Raw genomic sequence first — 12,663 nt, 5'->3', positions numbered from 1 at the left:
TATTATAAGGCAGTAATGATCAAAACTATCCAGTCATGGCTAAGAAATAGAAAGATAGATCAGTGGAACAGAGTAGATATGCATACACAGTAGTAAATGATTATAGTAACCTTGCATTTGAAGAATGTAAAGATTGGGATAAGAATTCATTATTTGGTTTAAAATATTTTTAGGAAAACTAGAAAGCAGTCTGGTAGAAACTGGGCATAGACCAATATCTTATACAATTTACCAAGATAAGGTCAAAATAGATATGTGATCCCTTTATATAAGGGATATATCATAAAAAACTAGAATAACATGGAACATATTACCTATCAGACTTATTATGGCTTGGAGAAAAATTTATGAATAAAAAAGAGAGGAAGCTGTGTGAGGTGTAAAATGGATAATTTTGATTGCATTACAGTAAGAACTGTCTGTACAAATAAAACCAATATAGCCAAGAAGGAAAGTAGAAAATTGGAAGGGGGATTTCTAGACAGTTTCTTGGATAAAGGTCTCACATCTCAAATGTATAAAGAACTTTGTCAAATTTATAAGAATATGATTCATTCCCCAAGTGATAATCAAAGAATAAATCAAAACTATATAAACATACATATATATACATATATATATAAAATCACATGAAAAATGATCTAAATCACTATTGATTAAAGAAATACAAATTAAAAGAACTTTGAGATATCATCTTACCCCTATCAAATTGGTTAAAATGATAGAAGGAGAAAGGGACAAATGTTGAAGAGGATATAGAAAAATTGGGACACTAATACACTGTTGGTGGAACTGTGAGCTGATCCAACCATTTTTTGAGAGCAATCTGGCATTATGTCCAAAGAGTTATAAAACTGTGTATAACATTTGTCTCAGCAATTCAAATGTTAGGTCTATTTCCCAAAGGTGAAGAAGGAAAAGAACTATATGTTCTAAACTGCTGATAGCAGCTCTCTTTGTGGTGACAAAGAACTGGAAATTGAGGGGAAATCCATCAATTGGGGAATGGCAAAATAAGTTGTGGTATATGATTGTGATGGAATACTACTGTGCTGTAACAAATAATGAGCAGGTTAATTTTAGAAGAAAACATGGATAGACTTGCATGAAATAATGAGATCAGAGCCAAGAGAAATTTGTGTATAGTAGCAGTAATATAGTTCAAAGAACAACTATTAAGGACCAAGTTGTTTTGAGTATTATCAATACTCAAGTCAACTACAAAGGACCTAAAAAGGAAAGTGTTTTCCACCTGAAGAGAAAGAACTGATAAAAAGAAGTGTGCATAGTATGGTTTTAACACACACACACATATACATACATAAATATCTGTGTCTATTGGTGGCCTTCTCTAGTGAAGAATGGGGAGGGAGGGAGAAAAACTAAAAAAGTATACAGCAGAGAAAGACAAAAACTCAGAAGGAAACATGGAAAAGCAGGGTAGCTTTGAAAATGGTATGTAGCATTTATTACATAGCTTTTCAAAAAAAAAAGTAAACGGTGTGAAATGGAGATCCATGGTTTCATATTGAATTCCCTTTTTGTTTGTGTTGTGTACATGGAATTTTTTGTGTCATTTTAAGTAAAAAATGAATATATATATACATACATATATATTTTACAAAGAGGTTTACTTAGCTATGACATACATCAAGGATTCTGCAACATTTGGCTTTGGTAGACAGGCCTCCTTGTCTCCATGTAGGAACAGGTCAAGTTACCAGGGTAGGATCTATATATACTTATATACACATTAATATGCATGTATACATATATGTATACATGTTTATTAATGTATATATAAAACTATGTTTGTATAAACATATACATATATGTACAAACACAATGCAAATTGCTCCAAGTCTGTATTTTAAGTTCTTAACTTGTAATAACCCAATTTCCAAATGTCAATATCAATATCCCCATCAGCATTATTATCCTGGCTCTAGGATATAATTTTTTCCATTTTCTTATATGGAAATTAATAGAAATATATGTATATATTTGAAATATATACATGCAAACACATGCACATATTTATATAAACACAGACATGCATGCATGTGTACATGCATATACATACATATTTCACTTTTACACAAGGAAACTTCAGGGTAAGACTATAGACTATAGAATTAATTTATAGACATGGGGCTTAAATTGATCCATGCATACATAAGCCTTCCCCTTTTCCACCCCCTTCTTTCTTTGCCCATGAAACTCCTACTATAGATTCTCTTTTTTGATCAACTTTGTCGATCTATTTCACTAATTATTAGTGATTTGATGCACTTTTTGCTACAGCTATATTTCATGTAGCATGACTTTCTTCCTAATAAAGCTGCCTGTCCATAACCTTTCACCACATGCCAATCAGTAGCTTTCATTCTCATACATTTGACTCATTTTCTTGTATATCTTGGAAATGAGAAGTTTTCAGAGAAATTTTTATCAGAGCTCCCTCTATGATTGTAGATCGGTGCCATCAAAGAGTCACAAGGGCACTGAGAGGTTAGTAATTTCAATAAATACTTTGATTAAGGAAGAAGCTAGGAGAAAGAAGGGCAGACATTTTCAAAAGGTTTAGCTCATTGTAAGAGAGGGGCAGGACAGTCGTTGGTAGGTGACTTAGAGAAACATACGGACACTGGAACTTGCCAGGAAAGCTGAAAGAAGAGGTTCCAGGAATTTGGAAAGAGGTATAAAAAGTGATGTGAGAAGGACACCATAGTGGGGGGGGATACTTTAATTTAAAAAAAATTTTTTTCTATGACTGGAACCTTCTCCTAGGAAAGGAGAGGTACCTTTCCTTCCCTTTTTCCTCTTTTTTTCCTTCTTTCCCCTCCTCCCCTCTTTTTTGTCATTTTTTGGGTAATTTTTGTATTCATTTTTACTTAAATACAAAACAAGAAAATAAAAATAGAACATTACCAAACAAATAAAACAAAAGAAAAGACTCAATATACTCCCTTCTTTGCCTTACTGTCACCTATGGGTTCTTGATCTCAGGCGCCAGCGCTCATCCTAGTACTAGGAAGTTTATTTTCTTTGTGGCTTTTGTGGGTCAGCTCAGAAATCTAATTGTCATTTATCATGTAGTTTTTATGGGAAAATTCCAAGTTTCAAACAACTAAAAGCACTTTTGGAAAACAGTCCATTCATAAATTTGGGGCTAACCACAATTGACATGGGATTATTTCCATTTTAGTTCAATGGAACTTGAAGACACAGATGTTAATAAGAGGCTGTGCTCAGATAAGCTAAATTCTTAAATGCTACTAAACAAAAGGGTCCTCAATATTTTAAAAATAATAAAATTCAATGACCCAGTAGGACAGTTATGATAAGGGATGTTTGTTGTCATTCAGTCATATATGACTCTTCCTGATCCCCTATGTTTTGTTTGTTTGTTTTTTGCAGGGCAATGAGAGTTAAGTGACTTGCCCAGGGTCACACAGCTAGTAAGTGTTAAGTGTCTGAGGCTGCATTTGAACTCTGGTGTTCCTGAATCCAGGGCCAGTGCTTTATTCACTGGACCACCTAGCTGGCCCCCCTATGGGTTTTGGATTTTTTAGGCAAAGATACTGGAGTGGTTTGTCATTTCCTTCTCCAGCTCATTTTGTAGATGAGGAAATTAAAGGCAAACAAGATTAAGTGACTTCCCCAGGGTCACACAGCCAGTAAGTGCCTGAGGCCAAATTCTAACTCAGGAAAGTGAATTTTTCTGACACCAAGCCTGTTGTTCTATCCATTTCAACACTTAGCTGACCCAAGGAATCATTATATAGTATCATTTATATAGTATCTAGATTTCCTTTACCCCCAAATCAAAAGTAGGCCACCAAAGAAATTTTTATCTAGTTTTCAAATATTTTTGCAATGATTATTTGAATTTCATGCTTAATGTTTTGCAAATGGACTGTTTATAGCAAGCCTGAGTTTGAATCTTGGTTCTGTTATTTGTTAGCTCTATGACCTTGGGAAAATCACTTAATCTCTTTGGGCCTTAATTTACTTACCTGTAAAATAGAAGAGTTGGGCTTAGAACACAATTTGAGGCTATATTAGTACAATCACCAAGCTGTTCTTACCTTTTGATCTAGTGGTGTGCTTAAACCAGCTCAGACCAGCATCCAGTCCACAGCATCCCCTCCTCAAAGCTCATCACCAGGAAACTCATCATCTTCTTCTTTGGTATTCTTACCTCATCCATACTCTCAGTTGCCTTTGCCCCTCTGATTGGAGGGGCATTTCTTTACTATAAGGGTTTGCGGGGTGGGGAGGGGGGAATGGTGATATATCCAGCTATGACTGTGGTATAAAGGCAAATGAATCAATGCAACTTGTTTTTTAAATAATTAAAAAAATAAATCAGCCTAAATGACCTCTGAAGTCTCTTTCAGCTCTAAAACTATGATCATATGGTCCTTGGACTTTATTCTATTAGGAGAAGGCTAATACTTTGGACATGTGTTTGAACGCATCCTAATTCTCTTCTCTGTGGGAGATATTGGGAAGGAAGGGAGGAGGGTATCATGAAGAACAATAATGATGATAAGATCTAAAATACCTAGCATTTATATTGTGCTTTAAAGTTTGCAAAGCCCTTTATTAATAGGACAGCTAGTTGGTGCAGTGGATAGAGTGCTAGGCCTGGAGTCAGGAAGACCTGAGTTCAAATCCAACTTCAGACCCTTGCTAGCTGTGTGACCCTGAGAAAGTCACTTAATCTTCTTTGCCTCAGTTTCCACATCTGCAAAATGCTGATAATAAAAGGACCTGTTGCTTAAGATTGTTGTGAGGAACAAATGAGATAATAATTATAAAGCACTTGGCATTGGGCTTAGCACTTAGTAAGCACTATATAAGTATTAGTTATTATTACAAATACTCTCATTTTATACCTATAAGCTGTAGCTGTTACAATCATCCCCGTTTGACAGAGGAGAAAACTAGGGCAGACAAAAGTTAAGTAACTTGTCTATAATCACATGACCTGTAAGTATGTGGAGCTGGATTTGAACTCATGTCTTCCTCACTGTGGCTCCAGTCCGCATCCCTTGGACTATCTACTGTCCTCTCAGTGGATTTAGTGAATTTAACACTTGACTTGGAGTTAGGAAATATGGCTGGGTGTACTAATTTTGCTATTTAACCTGTGGAATCTTGGACACGTCTCAGGATTTTCATCAGTGGAATAAGGCTGATACACTTCACCACTGATCTTGGGGTTATTTTGAGAAAATCACTTTGTAATCTCTGAAGTGTTCCGTACACAACCACAACAACAGTAATAATGAGGAGGAAGAGGAGGAGGAGAAAGAATGAGGAGGAGGAGGAAGATGAGAAGATGGAGGAGATGGAGGAGAAGGAGGAGAAGGAGAAGGAGGAGGAGGGGGAGGAGGAGGAGGAGGGGGAGGAGAAGGAGGAGAAGGAGAAGGAGGAGGAGGGGGAGGAGGAGGGGGAGGAGGAGGAGGAGGGGGAGGAGGAGGGAGAAGAAGAAGAAGAAGAAGAAGAAGAAGAAGGAGGAGGAGGAGGAGGAGAAGGAGAAGGAGAAGGAGAAGGAGAAGGAGAAGGAGAAGAAGAAGAAGAAGGAAAAGAAGGTGATGAAGGAGAAGAAGGAGGAGGAGGAGGAAAAGGAAGAGGGAGAGGGGGAGGAAGAAAGGAGAAGAGGAAGAAGAGGAAAGAAGCTGGCATGTGTCCATATGGAGGGGAGGAGAGGAGTATGGAGCTATTATACAGTATTTGATATCCATATTCCTTTGTTTTCTCAAGGATACAAACACAAAAGCAAAACAATGTGTACCCTTTGGGAGTTTATAGTTTATTAAGAGATGCAACATATATGCATGCAAATGCATATAAAACATATACAAAGAAATGTTCTAGCGGGGGACAGTTGAACTTTGAAAGAAACAAGGAACTCTAGGGTGTGGATTCAAGAAGAGAGTATCTTCCAGGTGTGACGAGCCCATGCAATGCGTAGAGATGGATGTTGAAATGTCATGTATGAGGAACAGCAAGATAATGAATAGTTCTCACTTTTTTGTTTTTATAAACTCTGGAAAAGGAGACCAGAGAAGGCTCATCTTCCTAGCACTCATTCCCTGGTACTTTCAGGTAGGGGTGTGTGTGTGTGTGTGTGTGTGTGTGTGTGTGTGTGTGTGTGTGTGTGTGTGTGTGTGTGTGTATGTGTTGGTCAGTTAAGTGGGGGAAAAACCTAGTAAAAAATCTCTAAAATATTGGAAAATACCATTTTTCATATATTCCAAATAAGATCATTTCTGGATTTGAGAATAAGGAAGAGACACTTCAGGTCAGAAGGATATTCCCAGAAAACTGTATTTTTTCACCTGGAAAAACATAGTAGGAACTTATGAGCATTCATAAATAATATTATATAGAGCAAACCGGCTGTGCTTCAGAGAAAGAAAACTTATTTACCTTTTAAATCTTGAATATGTTTAACTGTGCTTGCAAATCTCATGCCTTTCACTATAAATGATATGTTTAAGCAGGAAAGTATGCAAAATAGTTTCCATAATTATAAAAAGCACAACATGTCAGTAGGATTGTGTGCATTTACATAGATTTCAGGTCTGTAGTACATATGTGTAGTTGTCAGTAACATTTAAGCAGCGTTAAAGGAGACATAATGACTTTTCAAAATCCTATTTGAACTGATTTATAGATATGGGAAAGTCTGTGATCATAGGGTTTGCAGGAGGAAATTCCCTTTAATTTTTTATTTGTTATTTATAATTTTGCTAAATAGGGAGGTTGCTTTAGTTAAATTTTTCCACCTTCTATTCATAGCCTTTCCTTTGTTTTTCATTCACACTGTTTACGAACACACACATATGTGCACAGCAAACAAAAGCCAATCAAACAAACAAAAAAACTACCCTAAACCCTTCATAATATGATTTTTAAATTAATGATATTTTAAAATATTTTACCAAAAGTTTTGGTGTTCAGATTAATGCATAAGGGCTAAAAGTTGCCACCTACCTAGTTCAACAGATGTCTCCAGTTTAGAATGGTTAACGAAGTGTTTCATTACCAGCCATCCTTCAAATGATTAGTTATGACATATAGCCCTAAATGGCTGGTCCTTTAATGCCCATGTCAGGCTCAGAGATGACAAATAGTCACCCCTGCATAAACACACTTATTTTATAAAGTCTTTCTATGGGGCTGGAAAACTTACCCAATCAGACATAGAAAACATATGAACTACTCTGTTGCTTAGAGGAACAGATACTTTTGTCTTCCATTAGGTCCCAGTAGGGGTAAGTGACACAAAGATAACACAAATCTTTCTCTGCTGGAAACTAGACAGCAACTGGAGATGATTGCGTTCTGGATAATTTACCTACACAACATATGCTGGAAGTGGGATAGAAATACAATCATTCTTAGCTTTTTATCTTGGTTGTCAGCTATCTATTGTGGTAGTGGGTTAAGATCATGATTTTTAATTATTCCATTCAAGCTAAGAAAAGTCTTAATTTGGGGCAACTATGTGGCAGTGTAGAGAGGGCATTGGCTCTGGAGTAAGGAGGACCTTAGTTCAAATCCAGATCAGACACCTACTAGCTGTGTGATCCTAGACAAGTCGCTTAACCCTGATTGCCTCGAAAGAAAAAAAAAGTCTTAATTTGTCATTTCTTGAGAGACATGTTGACAGAGTGGACAGAAGGCAGACTTTGGCATCAAGAGGCCCCAGGTTCAAGTTCTGCCTTGTAAGCATACTGGCCCTGTGATCACCTCAAGTCACTTTAACTCTGTGCTCCAAGACACTCTCCAAGAAGATACAGTACAGAAGAAGGGCTAAGTTGCCTTGAAGGAAGGAGGTTGTATACTGGGAGTTCCCTACATTGAAAAAATCATGGGTTTAGTCCTCATAATCATTACAGGCAAAATTTAATTTCCTAGTGTTTGTGTATTTTCCATGTCCTCAAGCTTCCAATCTCTTCTTGAAAAAAAAATAGCATAAAGCTTCTCTGTAGTTTATAAGCCTTTTCCTTATTTCATTCTTTACTCCTGACTCATGCTTTTTAACTCATATTCATCCTTTTTTCCCTTGGCCCACCTATGTTTAATTTTTTAATTAAGAATTTAGCTAACATCAACAAACATGAATATTTTAATATCCAAAGTGGAACCAAAATATTGTATATTAAACTGTGTGCTTCTATCACAAACTTTTAAAGTGTATATTATATTGAACATGCTAGTATGAAAACTTACTTGTCTATATCCTATTCTGAATTTTACTTTCTTAGATTTAAAAAAATTCATTTATTCTGTTTTCTTTCTTTGTTTTTCTTCCTTCCTCCTTCCCTTTTTCTTTCCTTCCTTTTCCTTCCTTCTTTCCTTCCTTTTTGTCCTTTTCTCCTTCCTTCCTTCCTGCCTTCCTCCCTCTCCCTTCCTTCCTTTCTTCTTTCCTCCCTTTCTTCCTTTCTTCAGTCCTTCCTTCATTTTACCACTACAGTAACTGCCCCTCCCAAGTCCCTCTCCCAAGTTTCACACACACACACACACACACACACACACACACACACACCCCAATGTCTTTCCTTGAAACAAATAAACAATCAAACAAAATAAATTGACACATTGGTCATTATCTGGAAATGTATTTCTCATTCTATACCATCACCTCATGTATCTATCACCTCTCTGCCAAGAGGCAGGAAGCTTACCTTTTCATCTGTCTTTTGAAGTCAGAAATGGTCATTGCATTGAAAAATATTCTCAAGTCTTTCAACTTTGTTTTCCATTATACTACTGTAGTCATTATGGGAATAATTTTCTTGGTTCTGTTCATTTTGATCTGTGTCAGTTCATTCAAGTCTTTCCAGGTTTCTCCAAATCTATCCCCTTTGTCATTTCTTACAGCGTATTTCATTATATAATATGTATCATAATTTGTTCAAAATTCCCTAATTGAAGAGCACACACCTTGTTTTCAGTTCTTTATTATGATAAAAATGCTACTGTAATTATTTTTATACACATGCATCCTTTCCCTTTGGTCATTTTCCAAACTGCTGCCCTGATCAGCCCTATTATCCACTTTGTACCTCATAATATAAGAATTATAATCAAATCAAGACTACCATTTGTTAAAGAAAGCACATTACCAGTCAACTGCCCTGTTGTTCAATTTACCACACTTAGGATTCTCAGAAGAAAACAGCTCTGCCTATCCACACTCCCCTATATGTTTTGTGCCCCCCTCCATTAGAATATAAAAACCTTGAGGGCAGAGATAGTCTTGATTTTCTATTTGAATTGCCAATTAAGCATTTCTAATTGCCTTTGATGTCATGTTATGTTTCAGACATTGCTATGCCTTGGTGATCCAAATGGAAAAGTGAGACAGTCCCTCCCCTTGAAGAACCCAAATTCTAGTGAGGGTTGGAGGGGGGAGAGAAAACACATATAATTCATTTGCATGGTAGATAGCAGGCCTAGCCATCTTTAGGGAGCACTGACATGGTAAGTAGCAAGACTCCAGATGTCAGATTCTATAGAATCAAGATGGTGACTTACTTGGCAGGGAAAGACAATGATTTAGGAATACTAAACAGATAATACACATTCATTCACCTTTGCCTCCTAGCCTCCCTAGCTTCTTTCAAGTATCAATTAAAGTCTTACCTTCTACAGGAGAACATCCAGTCCTTCTTAATTTTAGTGCCTTCCCTCTAAAATGATCTCCAGTAAGTCCTGTATATATTCTGTTTACACATAGTCATTTGCATATTGTGTCTTCTATTAGCCTTTTAGCTCCTTGAGAGTAGAGATTATTTTTCCCTTTCTTTGTATTTCCAGTTATCAGCACATATTAGGTATTTAATAAATGTGTTTGTTGTTCAGTCATTTTCAGTTGTGTCCAACTCTTTTGTGATCGTATTTGGGCTTTTCTTGGCAAAGATACTGGAGTGATTTTCCAACTCTTCCAGATCATTTTACAAGTGAGGAAACTGAGGAAAACAGGGTTTAGTGACTTGCCCAAAGTCACATGCCTAGTAAGTGTCTGAAGTCAGATTTGAACTCACAAAGATGAGTCTTCCTGACTCCAGTCCCAGCACTCTATCCACTGTGCCACCTAGCTGCATCTTGATGTGTGCTTCATTGTAATTCTTGTGCTTTCCCTTTGAATTATTTCCTATTTATCCTGTATATGGCTTGTTGGTGCAGATTTGATTATTTGTTGTCTCCCCTATTAAATTCCAAGCTCCTTGAGGGGAGGAATTGTTTTTTGCCTTTTTTTGTATCCCCAGTTTATAAGAGTGTCTGAAACATATCATATAATCATTTTAGTTGTGTCCAATTCTTTGTGACAGCATGTAGAGTTTTCTTGGCCAAGATACTGGAGTGGTTTGCCATTTTCTTCTCCAGCTAATTTGACAGATGAAGAAACTAAGGCCAACAGGGTTAAGTGCCTGTCCAGGGTCACACAGCTAGTAAGTGTCAAGGGCTGGGTTTGAACTTAGGTCCTTCAGGCTCCAGGTCCAACATTCTATCCACTTCTCCACGTAGCTGTCCTTTTTAGCACATACTAGGTACTTAATAAATATTTATTGACTGTCAAATACAAAGTGTAAGCATCACTAGACTCCAACACAAATATAGAAAACTTAATGCTAATGTTTATAAGAAATCAGAGAATAATGGCAGGATTTTTTTCCTCTGTTATTTTTCAAATTTGCCTTTTCATTCTACATTGATGAACCAGTAAGTAAATTCTTGTCATTTGGACTTCTTTAGTCTGGCCAGTGGAAACAGTCATTTATTTATTAGGCATTTATTAATCATATAAAGAACCATACTAGGTGATGTATAGGTGTGCAAAGATGAGACAGAGAGAGAGATAGAGACACAAAGAGAGACAGAGAGACTGAAACAGAAACAGAAAGAGGGAGGGAAGAGGAGTAGAGAAGAGAAAAGAAAAGAGAGAAATACAGAAATGGAGGGTGAGAGACAGAGACAGAGACATAGAGACAGAGTGGGGAGGAGGAGAAAAGAAAGAAGAGAGAAAGACAAAGAGGAAGAGAAGAGACAGAGACACAGAGACAGAGGGAGGGAGGGAGAGAGGGAGAGAGAGAGAAAGAGACAGAGAGACAGAGAGACAGAGAGACAGAAAGGAGAGTCCCTGCCTGCAAAGAGCTTACATTCCCTTTGAATTGCAGACTAGATTAAACCTATATACAGATGAGCAAATACAAAATATACACAATGCAAATACTAATGTTAACATCACTATTTACAGATGAGGAAACCGGTTTAGACAGGTTCTGTGGGTAGCCCAAGTATGCTTTGTCTACAAATCCAGCGCTCTTTCAGTGGTGGTAGCTGACCTCTGAATTCTCTTCTTTTTCTATTGAGCTTCTCCTTCATATTTCTCCTTTTTCTTTATATCTTTTAGGTTATACTTCCTTTTAAAAACAGCAGTGACAATTTTGATCCATCAGTATCCCACTGTGTTTCTTTCACTTATCTAACTTAATGCTCTCTTTCTTGGCACTAAAATAATTTCCTCTAATTTCTATTTGTTCTTTACCACCACATTCCTCCTACTCTTTGGTCCTCACAGTTATTCTTGCTCCTTTTGGCCGCTAATGGTCCAGAACCTAAAACAATATGCTTTACAAATGTCCTTCTGAGTGCCTGCTTTCGACAAGGCCTATCACTTACGCCCAGGGGTATACTGTGTTGGCCCTGCTTAGATTTTGTATCATGTTACAAAATGCTGATCTGATTTACTGTTCACTAATATCTCTACATTTCCTTCAACCATTTTTATTGTGTGTGTTTTTGGGGGTTTAAATATCATATTTTCTTCCTTAACAATATGTTAGTTCTCCTCCCCCCACTTCAGATTTATGATTTCACTGCTGTTAGGAATTCCCTTTATGGAGGGGGAAAAAATGTCCTTTTCCAGTGCAGGTGATGCCCTCTCTTCAAATTATAATCTTAGAGAGTTGCCTAGAACACTGAAACGTTAAGCAAGTGTCATACAACAAGAACATGTCAGAGCTGAATTCATGTCTTCCTGACTCCAAGGACAGCCTGCTATCCACTATGCCATAGTTTCAATATTGGATTGAGACAGGGCCCACCTGGCTCCCCACACCACCTGAAACCCCAAGTTCAATTACTCATCTCTCAAAAGTAAATAATAATGAATGGCTTAGAGGTTGCTGTAAACCAAGATCCCTGCCAATTCTAGATTAAAGATGCAATGATACTTTCAGACATCTTTGTATATTCCTCATAAAGAATGTTGATGTTAATGTATTTAATATTAGTAATAGCTAGCATTGACATAGCTCCTTAAGGTTTACAAAGTCATTTATGTATGTTATCTCATTCCATCCTCACAACAACCCTCTGAGTTCAGTTGTTAGTCATCCTATTTTAGAAATGAGGTGAGAGTAGTTAAGTCCCTGTCCCAGAGTGGTTGAGGCAGGATTTAATCTCTGGTCTTCATCATATCAAATTCTGTTCTCTATGGACAACAACAGAAGTATGAAGCTGTGGCCTGAACCAGATTGAAATATAATTGGGAAATATTTAATGAAATAAATAAAATACAGCAAAACATCAATAATATTAATATTATAAATAGTATCAATAATATTAATGAAT

Source organism: Dromiciops gliroides, chromosome 5 (assembly GCF_019393635.1).
Source record: "Dromiciops gliroides isolate mDroGli1 chromosome 5, mDroGli1.pri, whole genome shotgun sequence".
Classification (NCBI taxonomy): Eukaryota; Metazoa; Chordata; class Mammalia; order Microbiotheria; family Microbiotheriidae; genus Dromiciops; species Dromiciops gliroides.
The sequence above is the reverse complement of the archived record's forward strand: the minus strand, read 5'-3'. Positions refer to the sequence as shown.